General features: G+C 44.2%; 1 protein-coding gene across 2 annotated transcripts in view; it reads left to right on the forward strand.

Moving 5' to 3' along the window:
- LRMDA (leucine rich melanocyte differentiation associated) overlaps positions 1-22316 on the forward strand; it is a 1126997-nt gene that overhangs the window by 685771 nt on the left and 418910 nt on the right. The gene's annotated exons all lie outside the window — the stretch shown is intronic.

The raw sequence follows: 22316 nt of genomic DNA on the forward strand, positions 1-22316 counted from the left end.
GCCTGCGCATGGACTGTGTATTTCTCCCCTCGTTCCAAAGTGGTGAGCACTTTGCATCAAGCCCAAGAAAGACGTTTGATGACCTTAATAGCATTAGTGACAAGGCCTCCATCCTTGTTGGGCACCTTTTGGTCTGCTGGTAAAAGAAATGTTCACTCTATCCCCAAGAGAAATCTTCTTTTCCAGGAATATACAGCAAAATCAATCAAGTCTTCCCCCTATTGAAGGCTAGCTACTCCACCCACGTGATAGATGCCATCAATTTTTTCCCCCTCTGGGGAAGCAGAGTCATTTTTTCCTTCTTTGTCTTGCATAGTCAGTGCTCCCTTACAACACAGTAATTCCCATCAGATTTTGAGAACTCTGTCTTCTCCCTTTAAGCAACCACCCTACCAGAAGCCCTCTTCAGCTTTTTCTATTTTTGCTTTAGTGTCAAATTTTCAAAAGACCTGTCTATTCCTATACTCCCCATTTTGTTACCTTCAACTTATTCAGCGATTCAGTGCAGTGTGTATCAGTGCAGAATTTGGCTCCACTATTCTACCATTAGCTTAATTCCCTCCATGTTGCTAAATCCAATGGACCTCTCAGTGAATCTTATTTGGCTTTTTGGTAGTACTATAAACCTTTGTTCACCTCTTCTATTTCGAAGCACTGTCTTTCCTTGGCTTTAGTGACCCATGTGGCTTTTGACCACCTCCCTGGCCACTCTTACATCACCATCTCTGTACAGGCTCATCTACATTTACCCAGCTGATCAATGTTGAAACACCTCAGGACTCAGCCCAAGGACCTCTCTTCGTCTCCGGCTGTACTTTCTTTCTTGGAGGCCTCATTCACATCCAGGTTTTCATCTAACAGCCACAGTTTGAAGGTACTCAGGGATGTGTCCTCTGACCACCAGAGAAATATTTGCCTCTGCCTTCTTGACACGTCTCAGATGCCTCAAAGGTCCCTCATATTCTTCCTGTGCATGGCCAGTCCTCCTTCAAGGACCTCTGAGATCTCAGCAAATGGCACTGTCACCCCTGCAGGTATGTAAGTCAGAAGCTTGAGTTGGCCGATCTGTTCCACATTCTACCTGCCACACTGCCTCAGCATTTCTCAAAGCCATCCACTCTTGTTCCTTACTTCTGTCACCCAAATTCAAACCATATCATGTTCATGGCTTTCATTTTTTAAATACTGGAGGACTATTATAGTCCCCAAACTAGTCTTACTTCCATCAGCTTTTGACCCCTTGCCGTTTACTCTGCTCCCTTGAACAGATCTTTGCAAAATACAAATCAGGTCATCCTTCTGCTTTAAACCTTGCACTGGCTTAGTCTTGCTTTTAGGGTGACAGGGTTTGGCTGTGGCCCCACCCAAATCTCAGCTTGAATTGTATCTCTCAGAATTCCCACATGTTATGGGAGGGACCCACGGGGAGGTAATTGAATGATGGGGCCCTGTCTTTCCCATGCTCTTCTCGTGATAGTGAATAAGCCTCATGAGATCTGATGGTTTTATCAGAGGTTTCCACTTTTGCTTTCTCCTCATTTTCTCTTGCCACTGCCATGTAAGAAGTGCCCTTTGCCTCCCACCATGATTCTGAGGCCTCCCCAGCCATGTGGAACTGTTAAGTCGAATTAAACCTCTTTTTCTTCCCAGTCTCAGGTATGTCTTTATCAGCAGCATCAAAACGGACTAATACATAGGGTAAAGAGTGTATTCACTACCATAGCCTGTACCACCGTGCTTCACCTCATCCCACTGCCTACACCCCAGCTCCATCTTATACCACCAGCATCCCTGTTCCTACCCCCTACTCATCTTCTTTTTAGTCCCTCTGAAGTGTCATTCTCCATCCACAACGGGCCTTTGTTCTTTTTTTTTCTCTGCATGCCACATTTGAAATCCCTTCTCTCAGTAACCTAAATCAGCTTTGTCCTTCTCATCCTCCAGTTCTTAGCTTGTTACCACTTCCCCTGGGCAGCCTTCCTCCAAGACCAGACCAGATCCTGCTATTTTATGGATCCTCAAAGCAGCCTGTACCTCTCCTTCCTAGCCCTTGTCACCTTTGTGACTTAACATGTCTTTATGTGTTATTTTGCTTCTCTGCTTATTTAAATAAGCTCCTCAGGACAGGGACCATATCTTTTTTGCTCATCATTGATATCCTTAGCACCCAGCATAATGCTTGGACGAAGTCCATACTCAATACCCATCTACTGAATGGAAAAGACTTTGGCAGAAGAAAACGAAGTCAACCACTTGTTCCTCCGACCTGGGTTGAGCAAGCCACCACACCTAAATGTTCAAGTTAGAATTAAGAAAGTTCATTTGAAAGTCATGATTCAGGTTTCCAGCATAAATTATATGCAGTTGTGCAAACATGTCAAAGTTTAGTAAATTGAATTTGTTTAATGTAAACAACTTTTAACCAAAATAATAACACAGCTTTAGAAAAAGACATTAGGCACCCACTTTTGAAGAGTTTGTATAATTTAACACACAAGAAAACTTTACTGTAATTATATGCAGACGTATACAAAGGATAAATGTTATTTACTTGCTCCAACCTCCGTAAAATAAACCTCCAACCATGCTTCAGCTTGCTGCATTAATCCTAATTTAGAAATCACCCCCGCCGAAATGGGGGGCGGGGGCATGGTGGGTTCTCATCTTTTCTTCGCGTCAAAATTAGCCGTTTAAATTAGAACCACGTTGGGAACGTAGGTGACGCCAACGTTGCGGCACCAGTCCGGGGAGCACTTAAAAGTGGCCACCTGAAGTTGATTAAAACCTTACCTGTCAAACCCAGTATGGCTACATTTGAAAATCTTTAATGTAATTAAGAGAAGCACATTATGGGAGGTCAAGTGACTTTCTTTTTGAATTCCACTTCTAATCTGTCGTCAAATGGATGGAAATTGCTGGCCAAGGGAGTTAATGAAAGCTGCATGAGCGAGCAAGGGAGCAGGAGGAGGGGCTGGCAGCCTGGAGGAGCTGGCGGGAGGGCAGACGGGGACCCCTGCCTCCTTCTAGCGGCGAGGAATGAGCCTGGGGGAGCCCCACCGGGCACCTTCCCTTCTGCCAGGAGGCTCTGAGTGGGGGGTTCATTCAGCCCCTCTCCCTGAGCACATCGGGGCATGCAGGAGCAGGGTATGGGGCGTCTGCGCAGCTCCCTGCTTATCGCTAAGTGAGATCTGTGGCCAGGACGGCGGGGCCTGGACAGAGTGGAGCCGGCGCCGGCCCTCGTCACCCTTCACTCAGAGCCGCCTGATTAGCATCAGGGTTCAGCTCGCCTCTTGCACGGATCCCCCAAAGAGCCGGTGGGGAGGGGGGCGCTTCCACGCGGAGCCTCAGCTGTCCAGCGCCTGACCCCAAGCCCGTCAGGGGGAAGATCTCCCAGGTCGGCAGCCTTCAGCACCCTGGATCTGGGGAAGCCCCAAGAGGCCCTGGTACTGCCCTGGATTTTCTTCTGGGCATGGGGCTTCTGGGCCACTAAACCCATCTCCTACTGCACTGGGTAGGTCCGGCTCCGGAGCCCCCAGTGCAATCTTAATGCCAGAACGCTGCCTTTTGGAAATTAAATCACTTAATGCTTTGCTGTGTGTTCTAGCCTGAGGGTGCTGTTGACAGAAGGCAGAGTTTTTCTCCTCTGGTTGCTGCTTCTCTCTCTCTTTTTTCTTTTTGCATTGTATTTGTCTATATCAGCAGAGGTATCTGTGTTTGAAAAAGGATTAACTCCCTCAGAATGTTGCCACTTAAGATTTGCCCCTGCCTTGGAAACTGACATGAGAATAAACAACATATTAAGTCTTCACAGAACACTGGTATCAAGAAGTTTCCAAACCAGAGGACTTAACCTCCTTAACCCAGGCCTTTTCCCTTTGACTTCCCCCTGTTAGTCCGAGCATGGGCAGAAGGCATCAGTGGGGAGCCAGGAGTGTAAATCTTCTAGTTTGGAAATCTCTTCCATACTCCATGGAAAACATTGGGTGTCTCCTGTGGGGCCAGTGTGGTGAGTTACTTGGAACAGAATGGGCAATCTAGTAGGTGTTGAAATATTCAGAAGCATCTCATAGTGTCTTAGAAAATCCAAGACCTAGCCTGATGGGTCTTCTCTGTTATTAGAATTGTGTGGAAGGGTGGCAGACACAGTTGAGGGGATGGGATGCTGAGAGACAAGGCATTTATTAAAACGACCTCTAGAGACTTCTTTTTTTTTTTCCACTGGGCTTGAATTTCTTGGGCTTGGAGGGTTGTCACTACCCCATATGAAAAATGGAAGAGATGAGTGAGAGGAAAGAAGATGAGGGGGGAAAAAAACCAACCTGAGAGTGGTTTAAAATCAGAACAGAGTGTTGGTGAGAGTCAATTTCCAAGGGTGGCCTCTTCATGCTGTATTGCTTTTTCTTGACCAAAGAAAAGCCCCCTTTTTCAGATTTCCCCCAATTTCTCATCCATAGCAGAAAGGGCAGTGCTTCTAGAAATTGAGATGTGTCTCCAGGTAAAAGCCACACAAGGCAGTGGGAAGGGATGTGGCTGTCCCCAGCCTCCATTTGGCGCCGCGTTTCTCTCCCAGCCACAAGTTCACAGGTAAAAGTGAAAAGTTGCTCTGGACGTCTCTTCCAAAGAGAGCTGTCTGCTCGCCATGGCAACCTTTTCCTGGGGTCTCTGGCTGTCAAGAACGGGGTGCAAAGTTCACAGAGCTCAGCATTGTGCCCTCCTCTCTTCTTGTCCCTTTTTTCCTGAAGGGATCGAGGTTGGTTTGCAGCAGAATTTAAAGCGAAGATGCCAAATGAAAAGTTCCTCGTTTTAAGTTGGTGCTTATACAAAGCTGCTTTGTGGTTTTTTTCGGCCTGTCAGACTTGTCAGGCCTAGTAAGAAAAAGTATATTGTTTCCAGCACTTGGATTCCTTTCTCCCTGACATCTGCCACTCTGTAAAGATGATAAATTCCTGCCTCATTAGCCAAGGGTGTGGGATTACAGGCTGACAACACATTAATCACCAGCCTCTGTGGCAGGCTGACTAGCAATAGGCATTGTTAACAAAACTTTTCTAATATGTCACTCTTCTCTATGACAGCCTGTAATCAATCATTGTGATTGACGGCGCTGATAGATTACACTATTTATACTTTGTGTAATGAAAGCTAGTGTTTCCACCTACTGTCATTGCTGGGCTAGTGGTAGAGGATCAGTAAATGGAAACAAACGTAACAACAGGGCAAGCCCTCATTCACCCCAAAATATCCATAGAACTACCCCACCTTCCCAAGTCCTAGGTTTGGCTTCCACTTTTGGAAGTGAAAAAGGGCCCATCCTGGAACTCTGGCAATCATTCTGGGATGAGGGGTAGTGGCGGGGGGCACCTAGAAGGACGGAGGTAATTTGGATTTTCACAGAGAGAGCTCTTTGCAAAGGATACGATCCCAGGTATTGATAGGTCGAGTTTGCATAGGTAGGAGAGTCCCCAAGCAGCCCCTTTCCTTCCCCTCATCAGCTTACGTGTGCGCAGCTGAGCGTTGAATGCCTCCTCCCCTGCCAGATGAGAGATGATTTAGATGTTGATAAAATATTTGTTCTTTCCTGGCTCTGAGGGCAAATATTATCTTTGTTTCCCATAATCGTAAGGCGCTGCAAAAGTCAACAGCACCCAGAGCAAGTACAAAACCAACACTCGGAGAGAAGCCCTTTCTGGAGGCCTTTGCCAGGGCTTGCTTGTCCTCCCTGAAGCTCAGAGAATTTCAAACAGGATACGAATTAATCAGCTGAGCTGAAATGTGTTCTGACTCTCACATCCTCGGTATTTTTGGAGGGTCCTTTCAGTCATTTTTATTTTGGTCTGGAAAGCATTCGTAAAGGATACAAGCTGTTTTTGCCTTGCTGGAAGTTATTATTTCAATAGAGTGACAAGTAAGGAGGCTCCTGGGCTGGCATCCTAAGAGGGGAGCATCTTTCCTCATGTTGGGGCCATTTCCAGGCAATTGGGCCACAAGTGCCTGTTTTAATGAATCACTTTAAAAATGATTGTGGTATTTAATTTTCCATACTATTGATTAAACACAAGAAAATACTCCTTTATTACTTCTTTAAGGTGGTTAGGGAGATTGCTCATAGGTATATAAATCTTCATTTGACTCTTCAGCACAGGCATAGATGTGCGATTCCCTGCCTTCCCATTCAATGCATTTTTGATCTTTGCGTCTCTGCATTATATGTGGATTGGCGAGGCCAAGGGAGGAGAGTAGTAAGGAAGCAGAGTCGTCATCCTCCTCCTGAACGCTGTGGTGTTGATAGGCATCGGACACGGCATCGGACACTTTAGGTCGCCCTGCCAGTTGGCAAAGCAAAAGGAACCTGAGACCTACCCCTAGTGAAATTGCCTTAGAGGCAGATGAGATGGGAGGAGGTGCAGGGAGACAGGGAGCTAAACTTTAATCTCTCTGTGAAGTTTGAGTGAGCCCAAGATGATTAATGAGAGGGCAGACCATCTGATTAAGCCCCTCTGTGTCATAGGACATGATTAGTAGGTGACAGAGACGGTAACAGTATCCAGCCAAACCCTTGTTTCTTTCACGGCTCCGGCTGTTATATGATTAATGTCCCCAAGGGCTATCTTGGGGTCAGGCAGGGGAACCTGTCAGAACAGGTGGAAGTGACAAAATGGGCAGAAACTCCTAAGGGGGACTGGAGTGGTGAGGGAGAGAATGGAGGGGGCAGGGCAGCCAGATGGAGCCGGCGACCTTTCTCTGATCCAAGCAGGCACAGAGATCATTGTGGGAATGGAAACGAGGAAGAATCACAAAACTGCAGATGTTTCCCAGGTCCTCAATGCATCAAGTACTGCCAGCTCAGACTTGTGGGAAGCACAGTGTGACACGGCGCGTTATCACTCATGGTTTATGTTCTGAGATGGAATGGGATGGGGCCACTGAGGGCCTTGTGGGTATGAATGTGGGATGCCCATACCTGTGCCTGTGTAAGCATGCATGTTTGTGCAGGTACACTAGAACCAGTGCTCCACCCTGCTGGGGGATTAAGTATGTATCAAATGGGTAGAGCTGATATTTCAATTTACTGCTTTCTGGGGCCAACACCTATACGTTGCCTTGACTGTGCTACTTAGAAAAGATAATATGGGAAATTAACGTGGATTTACAGAATTGAAAGTTTTGATTCTGTAAATTTACAGAATCAAAAGGTTTTTAGATTTAAAATGAACTGTAGAAATCCCTAATTCAGGTAATCCAGATTACAGGTGAGAAATCTGAGGTCCAGAGAAGGTAATGACTTGCCCAGTGGAAGTCAAGACTACAACCCCAGGCTTCCTATTTCCGGTTTCATATACTAAATGCTTGATGAGTCTGTTGGTAGGAAGCCTCAGACCTTTTCATTAGATGTGAGTTTCCCAGCAAGACCTGAGTCTTTACTCTCCTTATCATATTCTCTCTTTCCCTTCCTAGAAGCACTTTGACCTCCCGGTCAAAGGTTTAAACCTCAGTTGAAATGGAGTCTTATTAAGTCGTTTTGGGCAAACAGCCTTCCCAGATGTCAACTTTGAGAGGAGACTATGCTCTCAAGGCAGCTGTTTTGATTGACAGGAGTCCTGAGGGTAGCCATTTTTACATTAAAGGGAAACTGGTTTGTATTGAGTTTCATCTGGTGAGCCTGGCTTCTCTTCTTCCACCTTTGATGCCCCATGTGTCTGTTACATACATTCAAGAGTCATTCTCGGGCTCTAATGGGGTCTGGTAGAACTTTCATCTCAGCCATTTTCCAGGGCTCTCTGGGGTAACCAGGTTCCTTTTGTTATTCACATCTATCCAATAACTCTTGCTCTTATGTTCATACAATAATAATAATAACTGGGTTAGAACTTAGGCTGGGCAGTGACTAGCCCCCTACATCTGCTTGATCTCTAATGCAGGAGTTTGCAAATTTGAAATCTTTGCTACCTAGGAAAAAGATGACCTTGCAGTAGGATTTTACCCATACCAACAGTGCTTGTGCTTCAGTGAGTTGCAACTGTGGACTTAATGGCGAAGCTGCACTCAGTGTTATGATCACAAAGGAGGGAGAAGGAAGAATGGAGATTGTATTGGATTTTACTAAATTGTGTCAGTGAGGGAGTAAGTTGAATAAGAGACCCAACCAGGGCATATTCATAACTCTGTCTCCTGACAGTGGTTGATTATGTAGGATTTTGATGTTGATTATCTTTAAATAGCTCTTCTTGTTACAGGACAAACTGGGAGATCTACCCCACATGAGAGTAAAGTACAAAGGATACTAAAATCTTCCCAGAGTAGAGTCCCCATGATGCTGTAGCATAGGCTTTGGGGGATCAATTATGGATAAATAAACGTTCATTAGCTTCAGAGCTCTAGTATATGATTTTTGTCATGGGTTTCACCTCAGCATCATACAGCCTTTCCAGGCCAAGAAGAGAATGACCTAGTGCTCCAAAAACAGTCACTTAAAGACTGGCTCTGTGGCCTTTGAGTGAATCATATAAAATACAACCAAGATGAGACTGAGTGCCTTCCGTGGTCCAAGGGAATCATCTAGGACCAAACCTTTCTGTGAGCTGATAGAAAAATTTGAGCAAACTTTGGCAGACTGATCCAAGAAGATACTTAGCCTTTACTGTAGTAGTCAGGATATTGTCAGACATTCTGGTGTAGTGTGGTGGTGGTGAAGTGGTGATGTGTTTTAGCACAGAGTTCATTGGTTGCTTTGGAGGATCATGAAGTGCTTGTGCCTTTCTCCTATTGCTATATAGGCTGAGATGCCCAAAATTCAGGCTTTCATAACCCACAGTAAAACCTCATCTTCTCCAAGATGTTGACCCATTCCCTCTGTGCACACTGCTTTATGGTAGAGACTTCCTGGTAGAGCCATGCTGTTGTGGAGGTGACTCCCAGCTTTGCTTTTAGTAGGCCCTAAAGATACTTTGGGGTGTCACCATGACTCGCTGGTAAAATTTGGGAATCATTTTATGAGAGAGGCCACAAGAAAATGGTGACTAATGATACAGTACTGAAGTTTGTGAATGATGTACATTCATGTAAATTAGACCAGATTCACTTTGGCTGCCTTCCTCTGTAATTTCTTGAGCAGAGAGAGAGGAGTGGAGTTAATTAGCTTAGGGAGAATCGCATCTCACCTTAAGGGAGCCCTTGGGGTGGGTTGGGCTCTATAAAATCATCCTCCAAGCACTTGAGCAGAGAAATGTTTGAGAACTTCTATATTAAGATGTAGTGTGCTAATGTTATTACCCAATCAGAGTGTGTGACAAATAGTTTAATGAAGAATAGCAAATATTCTGGATAGCAGGTATTCCTTTACTTAAGGGTGAAGATGAGCTATATTTAAAATTCAGGAAATGCAAACTTAGGTCCATTTGAGGCTAATACATACACAAGATTCTGCCTTTTCATAAAGGAGGAAAACATAAGAAAAATGTAGAGTGCAGAAGACATTCATTTATCTTGGAGGAGAAGACCATTCTGTGGCCCCATCAGCCTGGACTCCCAAGCCCAGGGTACCAAGCCCTCTTATTCCGTTTTGCATTAAAAACATCACAATCATATCTTTTCTATCCTGTTATTTATTTATTTTTGAGACTCTGAAAATGGATTTGTGTGTGGTTGTTTAAAGAAACCAGCCCAGAAAAATCAGCCTGTGCAAATACACTTTTTTTTTTTTTTTGAGCAGTGATTTTCTTTTTGTAGTTTGGAACTTGAGGCGAATGAAGGTCTCCCTGGTGCCCTGGTAGCTGCAGCCCCTCTTTTAGCATTTTTTCAAAGGGCACAGGCCAATCTGCCCATAATGAGCTTGGAAAGTGAGGATGAAGTTCCTGATAATATGACACAAATTTCTTTACTTTTGCTCCTTATTTTATCTTAATTAGTCCCTGTAGAAAGGATTGATTTTTGAGAGGCTTGTAGTGAACATCTGTTGGTATTCCTGGGGTCATTCTTAGCCTGTCCTGTGTTTGACATTTCTTGTAAAAGAGGAGGCATTTGTTCATATTGACATTAGCTGCCTCTGTATCTCTCAGTGGTACAGATGGTCTGTGAATAAAGACATCAAGCTAATAGGCAAGATGACAAGCTTCAATAGAGCCGGGGCTCCTCACACTTAAATGGCAGGGCAGCATAGATTGCTTCTGCTGCTGAGGCTGGGGTCTGCGGGTAGCAAAACGTGTGGAATAAGTTAAAAATGAAGAGGGAACCTGGAAAATGACTAGAAATCTCTCCCTGAGACTGCAGGGGCTTTTTATTATTGTTTTCATTATTATTACCGGTCCATATAGTATGTCAAGCTTCCAAGATGTCCAGGGTCAGGGAGAGAAAGTGGAAACTGGATTTTCTGCCCATCCTGTGACCAAACATTTCTGTCAAATGGGCATGCTAATCTCAGAAGGGAGCTATTGTTCTCACTTTCTGGGGAAGTACATTCATGCTCCTCCTTCCGTCAGAGGACAGTCACTCTTAAGTCTAGAGGCTGATTCCCCCCAACCCCATGAAACCATGTTTTCCTAAGGGACTTCCAGGAAAGCAGCACTCTGGAACCTTGTAATTCTGTACATTCCTGAGGTTCTGGGCTTTCTCCAAAATGCAGGTCCCAGTTTGGTATAATAATTCATTATGGCTTTGGCATGATGAATCTCAATTTAGGTCCATTTATATTTTAATCATGAACCACCTATTAAGACAAAGAGGTTTTTTCAGTTGATTCTTACCAGTGTGAAATGCCGTATCTTATGTTACCTAGTTCAAGTCTGAAGGGGAGCCTCCCAGTTCTGGTGTTGGGTGGATAAGCCCCCCATTTGTTAGGGTCTTTTTATCAGTTTCTGTTGTATTCTTGCAGCTTCTATCTTCCCAGATGCTGGAATCCTCATATAGAGCAGCCCCCTTTGACTCAATTACCTGAATAGCTTTTCTTACCTTCTCCTGGACTCTCTTTGTATCTACTATACATTCTTTATTTTCCATTTGTACATTGGTGACATGTCTACAGGTATTTGTTGATTTTTTTTTGAGACAGAGTCTCACTCTGTCATCCAGGCTGGAGTACAGTGGCGCAATCTTGGCTTACTGTAACCTCTGCCTCCCAGGTTCAAGCGATTCTACCACCTCAGCCTCCTGAGTAACTGGGACTACAGGTTTGTGCCACCACGCCGGGATAATTTTTGTATTTTAGTGGAGACAGGATTTTGCCATGTTGGGCAGGCTGCTCTTGAACTCCTGACCTCAGGTGATCCACCTACCTTGACCTCCCAAAGTGCTGGGATTGCAGGCGTGAGTCACCATGCCTGGCCAGGTATGTGTTGATTTTTAATTTTCATACTGCGCCACGTTTCAGGGATGGTTTGAGGTAGCTTATAAGAATAAAAACTATAAAACAACAACAAAAATAGGATCTTACCAATATATTGGAAAATATTTAAAAATGGGATGATAGCATAAGAAATGCTGTTTGATGATAGAAAGACCAAAACAGTATGTGCTGATCCTCATAGGTTGGTGCAGATTAGGATTATTTTGAGGTTGTACATACTAAGGACTTGAATCAAGACCAATAGCTTTATGTGAGCGAGGTAAAATTAGCTCTGGAACTGGGTAGGTAGATAAAAACAATTCGTTTCTTGGTTGATTGTTCTTTTTTTTTTTTAAAGAGACGGAGTCTCGCTGTGTCATCCAGGCTGGAGTGCAGTGGCGCGATCTTGGCTCACTGCAAGCTCCGCCTCCCAGGTTCACGCCATTCTCCTGCCTCAGTCTCCCGAGTACCTGGGACTACAGGCACCTGCCACCACGCCCGGCTAATTTTTGTATTTTCAGTAGAGATGGGATTTCACCAGATTGCTTTTTCTTTATCTTAGACATTAGTTGATATTGAAATGTTTGTATGTGTTCCTCACGCCACCCACACATAGTATCTCAATTTGCCAGCTCTAGGAAATGGGAGAGACCTACCTAATAGGTATCTAGTATCTCCAAGAAGGAGGAGGAGCTATGGAGGAGAAGGCAATAGGGAGAGAACAGGGGTGAGTAGAAAGAAAGAGGAAGGAGAGGAGAAAGGAGTCCTCTAATTCGCCTAGATAATGGTAAGATTAATGAGATACTCTAGTTAACGAGGCAATTGTCTGGCAGAGGGCATTGTTGAGTATTTCCAGCCCTTTTCTGTGGGCTTGAGGCACCATTATGAGAAGCTGAATCAGATATTTAGGAGGAGGAAAAATTGGACTTCCAAAAGGCTGAGGCCAGAAAACAGTCAATCCATAATTGTCTGTCATCTGTTTGATGCAGATCAGATGGGGACATGGCCCTGCCTTGGTTTCTCCATTGGGACTGAGTCCTGGCTTCATATTTCAACTCTCCTGACACCTGAGAGGGTTGTCATGAAATGAGAGGAAACTTCTCCCCTTAATGTCATTCTCCCATGCCAACTTGGTTTTTTGCTTCTTAGTCACTGTTTCTGTTTTCCCCAGTATGGTGAATTCCCCCAGGATGGGGACCGGATATCCAGTATTAGATTCAGTCCTCCTCCATGTGGAGTCAACATCTTTTTATCAGACTGGGAGCTCCCTAAAGACAGGAATCAATGTATTTTATATTATTTTAGGAGCTTCTTAAAGAAAGCAATTCTTCCTCTCCTCCTTTCTCCTCTAAATTCTATGGTTCCCATTGGGGATCATGCATTACTTTATTCCACAAACATTTATAAAGACCCGGTATGTGCCAGGTACTGTTCTAGGCACTGGAGATACAGATAGACTGAGTTCCTGTCCAAGGAGCTTGCATTTTGGGGTGGAAGTGGTAAGAGAGACAGATAATAAGTAGATAAATAAATATGTGTCAAGCAGGAGGTCATGCTGTGACATGTAGGATGATCAGAGATGGCCTTTCAGAGAAGGTGACATCTCATGCTAAGTGATATACAATTATTTGGGCAGGTAGATGAGAGTTCCAGGCAGAGGGAAGAGCAAATGCATCTTCTGTCATCTCTGGTATCTCCAAGGGAGTGTGAGAGATCAGGAGCAGCATCCCAGGAGGCCCAGGGACATCTGATAATCTTAAGTCTCAGAATCAGATGCTCAGACATCTGCTGTGGCAGATTGTCTCCTGCTTGGGCTGTGTCCAGTCTCGGTGCCAGCAGCCCTTTTAAACCCATCGGCACCTTCAGGTGTTTTCCTTCCCCTGCCTGTCTGTGAGGTCTTTTAAGACTTTGGAACTGGGCAATCTAGGTTCAAATCTTGTCCCTGCCACATGATGGTTGTGTGACATTAGGGAAGTCACTTAACTTCTTTGTGCCTCTGTATATCCTTATCGTAAAATGGAGATGATAATTGTCTCTAGTTCTCTCTAGAGATTAAATGAGTTCATATATGAAAATGCTTAGAATAAACCTGCATATAATACATGCTATACAAATGTTAGCCACTATTATTGTTGCTGTTGCTGTTAACTTGTTTTAGCAAATGAAGCATCTTTCTTACAATGCAAAGCCGGCCTCTTTCCCAGTTCATCCTCCTACTTACCTACAAAATGAGGGATGCAGGTGAACATGAACATGAACTCTAAGGATTTTTTTGTTAGGCTTGCCTTTCTGGGTTCTACTCTAAGCCACATTCAGCTCACCCCAACTCTAAGGCTGCAAAGCTGATTCGGCATTTAATAGACCATTTTCCTGCTCATGGTTCATGGAGATTAGCCTTTTCTCTTTGGCTCTAAGTTCCTTCAGGGCAGGGATGAAGATTCCACCTCTGTTATGTCTCCTGGATCATCTAGGATGATCCGAAGGATTCCCAGATCTGGGCATTTTACTCTGTGCTTATTAGAGATTTCAGAAAAATGCACTCTCCTCATGTTTGGCATGCGATCCTTTCATCAGTACAACTCTTCATTCTCCGTGCTGTCCTCTGGTGGAGGCAGCCTAGGGCGCTGGCTAACAGACCGCAGACTTGGGATCCATGTGGTTTGGGACTGAATTCTACTGGTTCAGTGACTTTGGGGATATTAATGATCCCTCCTTATTAAGAAGGTTAACGAGGCAAGGCACAGTGGCTCATACCTATAATCCTAGTACTTTGGGAGGCCAAGGCAGTCAGATTGAGCCCAGGAGTTTGAGACCACCCTGGGTAATATGACTAAACTTTATTTCTACAAAAAAAAAAAAATTAGCCAGGTGATGCGGCTCACACCTGTGGTCCCAGCTATTTGGGAGACTAAGGTGGGAGGATCACCTGAGCCTGGGAGGTCGAGGCTGCAGTGAGCTGTGATTGTGCCACTGCACTCCAGCCTGGGCAACACAGTGAGACCGTGTCTCAGAACGCAAAAACAAAAACAAAACAAGTCAATATATGTAAAAAACACAGAAAAGTGCTGATGAGTGGTCTACATATGGAAACCATTGATACTGTTATTGTTGTTAGTGTTCTTCCAGCATGCTTTATACATAAAAGAGTTCTAAACTGTAGGTTAGGATAGTCCTTCTCTGAATATATATAATCTGTGAAGGAATTCTTTCACTCAAAGGTGGGTGTGAGGCAGCATTCTGCAGCGTCTCAGAAACTGGTGCTTATTAAGGCACAGGATCCTGGCTGAGGCCAGTGGCAAAGCTTGCTTAAAGATACTTTGTCATCTTTCCGTGTATCTCAAACTCTGTGCCATGTTAGGGGATGCGGCAAATATTTGCCGAATGAATTAATAACTGGTTGAAGGGTGGATGGGTGAAAGATGAGCCTCCTCTCTCTTATTATTACAATTACCAAAGAGGCAACAGTGCTTTAGCTTGTTCCTTCCCCTCCCCCATCTTTTCCCTCCCACTCCACCTTTTGAACCTTTTGTTAACCTTTCTTCTACCTTGTCTCATTTCCGCCTTACTTTCCTCTCTCCTCTGCCACCTCTCCCATCGTCTCTAGGCCCAACCATGACTCTCTGTGTCTACTATTTGTCACTTTTGCCATCGGTATCAAGTACTAAGTATCCCTCAAATCCAGAGTATTCACAGCGCAGTGACCCAGGTGAAAGGGGGTTGGGATTTTGCTTTCTTCCCTTGGTAACTATTTCTCAGGATGACCCAGAATTCATTTGCTCAAGTAACAAGACAACGAGGTCCCCCTCCTTCACTTGGACACCCTCTGTGTCAGTGTTTTGATAACAGTCCTTGCCAAGTGTATCATGGCTGAAATTGATGCTACCAGGACACTGGAAACTCACACCTTTTCTCAGGCTGCCTTTCTTTCCTCTACACTTATTGCTGTTTAAATGTCACCGCTCTTGAACAAACAGTGGAGTAATGTGTCGGGGACAGCTAATGCTATATTTTGGTAAGTTCTTATCAAAATGCCTCTGGCAAGCTATTTGCCTTTGATAAAAAGAATCCTGGTCTTGCTGGCAGAACTCAATAGTAATTGAACCAGGCCACACCCTTAGGACTTAGGCCCCTGTGGGTGTCCTGAATCCAGCCCCTTTGGCCACACAGTAAGTAGAGTTTGGGTCAATGCCCTTAGCATTAACGAGGCTCAGTAGTCTGAATTCTTTTCAGATATTGACTGCTCCCCACGTCTCTGAGAAGGACTCGCTTTTGGGGCCTCAGTTTCACCATTTGGACAGTGAACTTCCATGCTTTGCCAGCCCATTCCTTAAATAATCTCACCAACCATCTGCAGATAATTGCTTTGTGGGTAGCTTATGAACAGCAGCTGGGAGCTGCCCAGTCCCCATCATTTTTGTCTCAAAAGCAAGGTTTGGGGGCCATATTGTCAGTAGAGAAATGTGTGATATAATCATTATTACTTATGACATTTCTACTTAGCTAAGAAGGTATTTCCAGGAAATATCTTTTAAATCAGTAACTTTAAGAAGCTGACGCTCAAAGGGGATTTAGAATCTGGATTATTCTTCTGATTCAAATTATCTTTTCTTTTGGCCTTTGAAGAAGCAAATAAGATATTTATTTCTCTTGTTCCCTGCTCTGCAAATGCTTAATTGATTTTATTCCTGTCAGCTGACTGCAATAGAAGTAGCTGTTTCCACTTCTTCCTGTTAACACCTTTTCTGCAGGGGTGGAGGGCTGGGGGAAGCTGGGACAGGTGAATGTCTTCTTGCGTTTGGCTGTGTTGTGCATGGAGAAGATTTGGAGAATTTTCATTCTTCCAAAATTATCCACAACACTTTGGAATGAGGTGACCTCCTGTTGGGCAAAATGTTGATATGATAGTATTTATGAGGACAGTTTGCTATGTTTAAAGAATGTATATTTGGAAGTTGCATGTACTAATTGGATTTTGAATATGTTTGTTTCTCATTGTATCACACCTGAAATGATGAAAGGTCATTTAATTAAAAAATCTTGAACCATTGATGCCTGAGTGGCTGCCCAGAGTAAAATTGCCTACCATCTGTCAAGGCAGGAAACCAGAGTACAGTCAAGGTGGGGGGAGAGGCTCCCAACAGGTGGGGTCTGTCACCTAGAGGAGGTGGGCGTGATGGCTGGAAGGCGTAGTCCGGGTTTCTGGTGACTGTGTCCCACATCAGGACTGCATGCAGCTGGAGGGACAGAGCTTCAAGCAAGCCATCCCAAGATGACTGTCTTGACCTCCTCAGTTTCTGTAAAGAGGACATCACTGTCTACTCACAGAGCATAAACCCAGAATGTTTTGTCTGTCCTACTCCTGTAGACAATTCCTCCCCTTGCCAGTGGTGAAAGAGCCAATACAAAGTCCTGACTATATGTTCTGACTTTTCCTAGGGGGCTTAAGGAAAGATGGGGGAGTAATAAACCTCTGCTTTGAGAAGCCACCTTCTTTTCCCCTTTGTTCTTGGATAGCTATGGAATGCAATTATGTGCATTTAGGACCTTTCGTTGGGCTTTGGCATTCAAACCACACACATGCCCTTGCAGGTTGAAGAGAGAGGGGATATCCTGACTAACACATTCCCGGACTGCCTCAGAGATGGAGCTTCGTGAGAAAAGCCTGCTCTAGGACTTGTGTGGCCTCGAGAGCATTGAAGTTGTTCATGATGGGGCTGGCTTTTCTAGTTGCCTCTGAACCTAGGATCTGCTTTCTCTCTCCTTCCCACGTCGTAGATTGAATACTACTCTAATGTAATGACTTTGGCTTTTTTGTTTGTTTGTTTTTATTCACAATTGCAGATAGTGCACAGGCATTCTGCATATATCAATCTTAGGGTTCTGTTTGCTTTTTCATGAAAACATTGCTTTGTTCAGTGCCCTGTGGTATAACCTGTGGCTGCAGGAATTATAGAACTGCTAGTAGAATTCTTTCAGATAGCAAGGAGAATATTGCAAGGAAATATAGAGAAGAAAAAGTCCACTCCTGCTGGGGTCTTTCATCCGGCCAATTGTTTCCCCTCTCTCCACTGCCTTTCTCCTCTCTACATTTGGGCTTCTGTTTCTTTTTGTGTTTCTCCACTTCTGCCCCCACACTGTCCTTTTTCCATCTTGCAATACATTTTGTTCTTTTTGTTGCTCCATGTAAGGGGCCTCATGGATTGCTGACCAGCCTATTGCAGGGGTTGCATTTAGCTTAGGCTTTCCTCTGAGCCATTTAGCTGTGGGCAGAATTGTGGAGTTGCGTGTTAAAAGCCACAAGAGAGCTGTGGTTATGACAGGCTCTCTGCATGGAATAAGAAAAGAACAATCTTGGGCAAAAGGCTCTCAGCATTCTTCCTGATACCACTGCCAACCAAAAACCACCCTAAGCAGATTGTGCTGAAGGTTGGCCACTTCTCAGTCCAGATACCTGGCTGAATGTTTCCCTGAAATTGGGCCTGGGGAGCAGATTTTGACTTTTCAGGCTACTTGCTCATAAAGCCAACCATGTGGATACAAAATTGCTCACATAGGAAATGCCAAGTGGATGCTCACTGTTGCAGCCATTATGAGCGCTGACATTGTTGAGGGGACATCAGGATCCTGTATGCCTGCCTAGCCACTGTGGCTTGTGCAAGTAGAAATAAGGTCATTTTTTAATTCATAGCAGAGTTGCCAGATGATCTTAATAAATATGTTGTCTCGTTCTTTAAATACTATCTCAAAAAATGCATATATGTGCACAAATATTTATACACATGCATGCATGCATACATGCACCCACACATTCATAGTAGAAGCACTCTTAACCAACTTGCATTTCACCAACTTGGTGTATTCACCTACGCCTGCCATCTTGCTGTGAAATATACTGGCTGCAGCACATCACCCTACAGATGCATGGCAGGGCACTTCTGTTCCCACCAGGTGAACTGTATGTTTACCAAGTCAGTTGAGCCTGTTCCCAAACCTACTTATGTTAGTTGTGTTTATATTGTAATAATGTGGTTTAATTAAATGTTATAAAACCAATGAAATGATTGGTGAATAGATTTTTTTTTTTTTTCATGAAAACTAAGGTGAATGTTTTGGCAAGACTCAATGAGGTTTAGTTTTTTGAACACACTCAACCAAGTGTAGATAAGGCAGTTGTACAAGCTTGGGAGGAAAAAATGATCATAAAATTCTAGAAGGAGTCTGCACTCAGATTGCCTTAAAAGACTTTTAAAGTTCTATTTCCTCTTTAAAGAAAACAAAACAGGAAATTTTAGAGCTACATAGTAAGAATGGTTTGTACAAAGTAGTCCATGCTAAGCTTTAGTCAGCAGATCCGTATGCAAAAGAAAAGGCCTAAGTCTGTATGGAAAGAGCATAATAATTTGATTCACGTGATTTAAATTAAAATGTTTATATATGAATGTAGCATTTTAACCAACTTAAAAAAAAACCCAACAAACTAGCCAACTACTGGTTCAAATCACAGTGTATAAAGTGCTTCTGCTCACTAATACTTGCCCATAAAATCAAAGTCTGGTAGTTGTGTTTAGAGGTGAAAGGAGAGAATTGGCAAAGAAATTAATTCTCCAATAACTTGTCTGGATTCCGTTTTTCTTTTGCCATGGAATTCAGGTTCTAGATGGTAATAGGAAAAGCAGGCATTTCCAGGTATTGGGAAAAGCAGGTTCCAGATGGCAACAGGAAAAGCAGAAGGTGTGTGTGGAGGAAAATGAGGGTTTTCAGATCCTGGGACAGCTCCCAAGTCTGCTGCAGTGTTCCTGCTAGATGCAAGCCATGGGGGCAGCACAGATGGGAAACTCTGAGTTGGTGTGGTTGGGAACAATGAAGAGCAAGAGGCTGAAGTTCTGTCAATGCTTTTCAGGTTGAGAGTGGGAGGTGGCTCAGGAATGTGGCCCCTGACGTCAGCGTGTGCAACTCTTGTCAACAAAGAGAGCTCCCAGTTGCAGAAATTAAAAGCAAACTTTGACTGGGAATGTGTGGGAAGTGGTAGCTCAGTGAGTGAGGCCAGATGCCACATCAGCTCAAAGTAAAGCCATGCACTTGGCTTTACTGATGGAGATGATGCATGTTTATGATCCCCAGCGTGAAAAATCCTTGCAATGAGATCCATCCCTGAACTCCTCTTCTCCCATCTGTGAAGAGTGGCCTTGGAGCAGTCCTTGGGCATAGCATACCCTAGAGTACAAGGCCAGGGACCTTTGTGGTTGACATGATTTCCCACTGTCTAGCCCAGAGCTCATCAGGGAGGCAGTCATTAAAGACGCAAAAGCATTGAGCAGGATGTATTCTATCCAATGCAAATTCATGTGCTAGAGGACCTCCTGGCTGTGTTCCAAGGAGCATCTGCCTTATTCTAATATCTGTGACAGATACTCAGTGGAGTCCAATTGGAGACTTATCTATCCTAAGTAAAATAAACCCTCTGTTGCACATATGAAAGTGATAAATAATTTAAATACAATTTTTAAATATTGGTGCTTCTCAGCATCTCCCACTCCCCATGGTTCTCTCTTTGACATCTCCAGAGTCCCCTAGGAAGGGTGACTTTATTCTCAAGCATCATTCCAGTGTGCTTCCTAACCCATACCAGCAGTGCCAGGGCCATCCAATTGACAGGTGAACCCTGGGCTGCTGGCACGCCCATTACTGTCACTCATCTGTGGGCTGACTTCCCCTTCACTTTGCTCAAGCTCCCAGCTTGGCTGTTGGTGCTCCTCCATCCTGCAGTCCTACCCCTTAGCCTGCCAGGGCCCTTGCCTTTTCAGGCCCACCTTCAGCCAGGCCCCACTCTCCTACTTCTGGCCAGGCTGTTGCCCAAATTGCCATCTCTAGTGGGCAGAAGACTATTTGTAGCTCCCACTGCAAATTGGTTTGGAGACTGAACGCTGGTCTCCTGAAATAGACCTTTAGTTTGGAGAGAGCTCATGGCAAGGCTTCTTGGGCATAGGGTACTCAGCTCTATCCCCCACTCCCTAGAGGATGTGCACATGGCTAATGCTGCAGGAGTGGGGGCAGTTTCTTAGAAATACCCAGAACCACTGTTCACTCCCACCCTCAGGTCCTTTTGCTAAACCAGGCTTGTTTGTGAATCTTCCTTCCCTAGGAGTGGGCTTCTTCTCAGTGTGGGGTTCCACAGTTCTGCCCTTTACCATTGGGGTTCTGTTCTCACCTTTCCCCAGCACCCACACTTGTGTATACATACACACACTCCTTCCACTGCCATGCCTTCCAATGGTCTAGGAAGTGTTTTAGTGGGAAATAGTCTAAAGTAGAAGTTCATAGTAAGGGGTGTTCAACCAGACTACCTGGATTCAATTCCTAGCTCTTCTACTCTCTGGCTTTGCTACCCTAGGTAAATTACTTAACCTCTCTGATTTCAGTTTCTTCATATGTAAAATGGGGTAATAACCATATTTACTTTGTAAAGGCTATTATAAAGAATAAATGAGGTTTTCTTTTATATTTTGAGGAGTACCTGGCATGTAGTAAGCCCTTGATAAATATTAACTATTAATATTATATCTGAACACCAGTCACTTTGGCTGCTCAAATTTTTTTTTTTTGGACACTTCTCAACTACTGTAAATCAGTAGGTACAAAAGATACTGGGTTCAGGACGAGTTCCCAGCTTCATACCCAATCTCCACTTAGACGCATCCAGAATATTTTCTTACACCTTTAGCCATAAATATTCAAAAATTGCTACATATGTTGCTAGCCCATCAAGTTATTAGTAAGGAACCGCATTTGGGCAGGCTACTAGTGTGGAACCTCACCTCTGTTACTCTCAGTTACTCTGTGTGTTTAAAATGTCTTAGAATTCTTTGTATTTTTAAATTTTAATTAGGGATTGATAACAGGTTCTGATAACTTGTAAATGGAGACTGATCATTTGTTAGCCTGTGTTTTGATACGTAGACTTAAAAAAAAAAAACAACTTCTTCAGTCAGAAGCTGCTGTTCTGTGAAACTAAACCAGACTGTGTTTTGCCTTGTGTGAGAAGGGAAAGCGTATTGTTTGTAGGTGAACAGTCTGCATGACTATTGTGATAATCTATCCTGTCTCCCTGCCTTCTGTGTCTACCCAGCTTAGCCTATCTTTTTTTTTATGAGACAAAGTTTCACTCTTGTTACCCAGGCTGGAGTGCAAAGATGCGATCTCGGCTCACTGCAACCTCTGCCTCCCCGGTTTAAGCGGTTCTCCTGCCTCAGCCTTCCAAGTAGCTGGGATTACAGGTGCCCACCACCATGCCCACCTAATGTTTTGTATTTTTTTTAGTAGAGATGGGGTTTCACCATGTTGGCCAGGCTGGTCTTGAACTCCTGACCTCAGGTGATCCACTCGCCTCGGCCTCCCAAAGTGCTGGAATTACAGGTGTGAGCCATCATGCCTGGCCCCGCCTAGCCTATTGTATACAATGCAAGCAGAGTAATCTTCCAAGGGTGTGATTTTGATTATGTCTTTTTTCATGCCGAAAAGCAGTGAAGGCCACCCCGTTGCCTACCAAAAATGCCCATTTATGGTCCATGGCAACTTGTTGCAGCTTAATGGGTCAGAGAGCTGCTCTTTCCACTGCCCCCTTCACCATCTTGGTGCTTCCGCCGAATTGGCTGACTCCTGCTTGTCACAAATGCTTTTTGCCTTCTCCTTTCTCTGCCCTTTTAGTTCCCCCCCACCCACTTTCCTATCGTATCCTTGTCTGGAACAGCATACCACGTTCCTATTCATTGTTCAGGACTCAGTGTAAAGCCACTTCTCCCAGGAATCTTTCCCTAATTCCTCTCAGCCAAATAGTATTACCCCTGAGGTGCCATAGCCCTTCATCCCTCATCACGTGGGTATCATATACCATTTCTAGTGTGAGGTATAAGGATATTTTCAATGGACGTTTTTATGTTTAAATCTTGTATATACCTGCAATTATCACTTTAGGAAATAGTCTTAGAAATATTTAAGATCT

Source organism: Nomascus leucogenys, chromosome 18, assembly GCF_006542625.1.
Source record: "Nomascus leucogenys isolate Asia chromosome 18, Asia_NLE_v1, whole genome shotgun sequence".
NCBI classification, from domain to species: Eukaryota; Metazoa; Chordata; class Mammalia; order Primates; family Hylobatidae; genus Nomascus; species Nomascus leucogenys.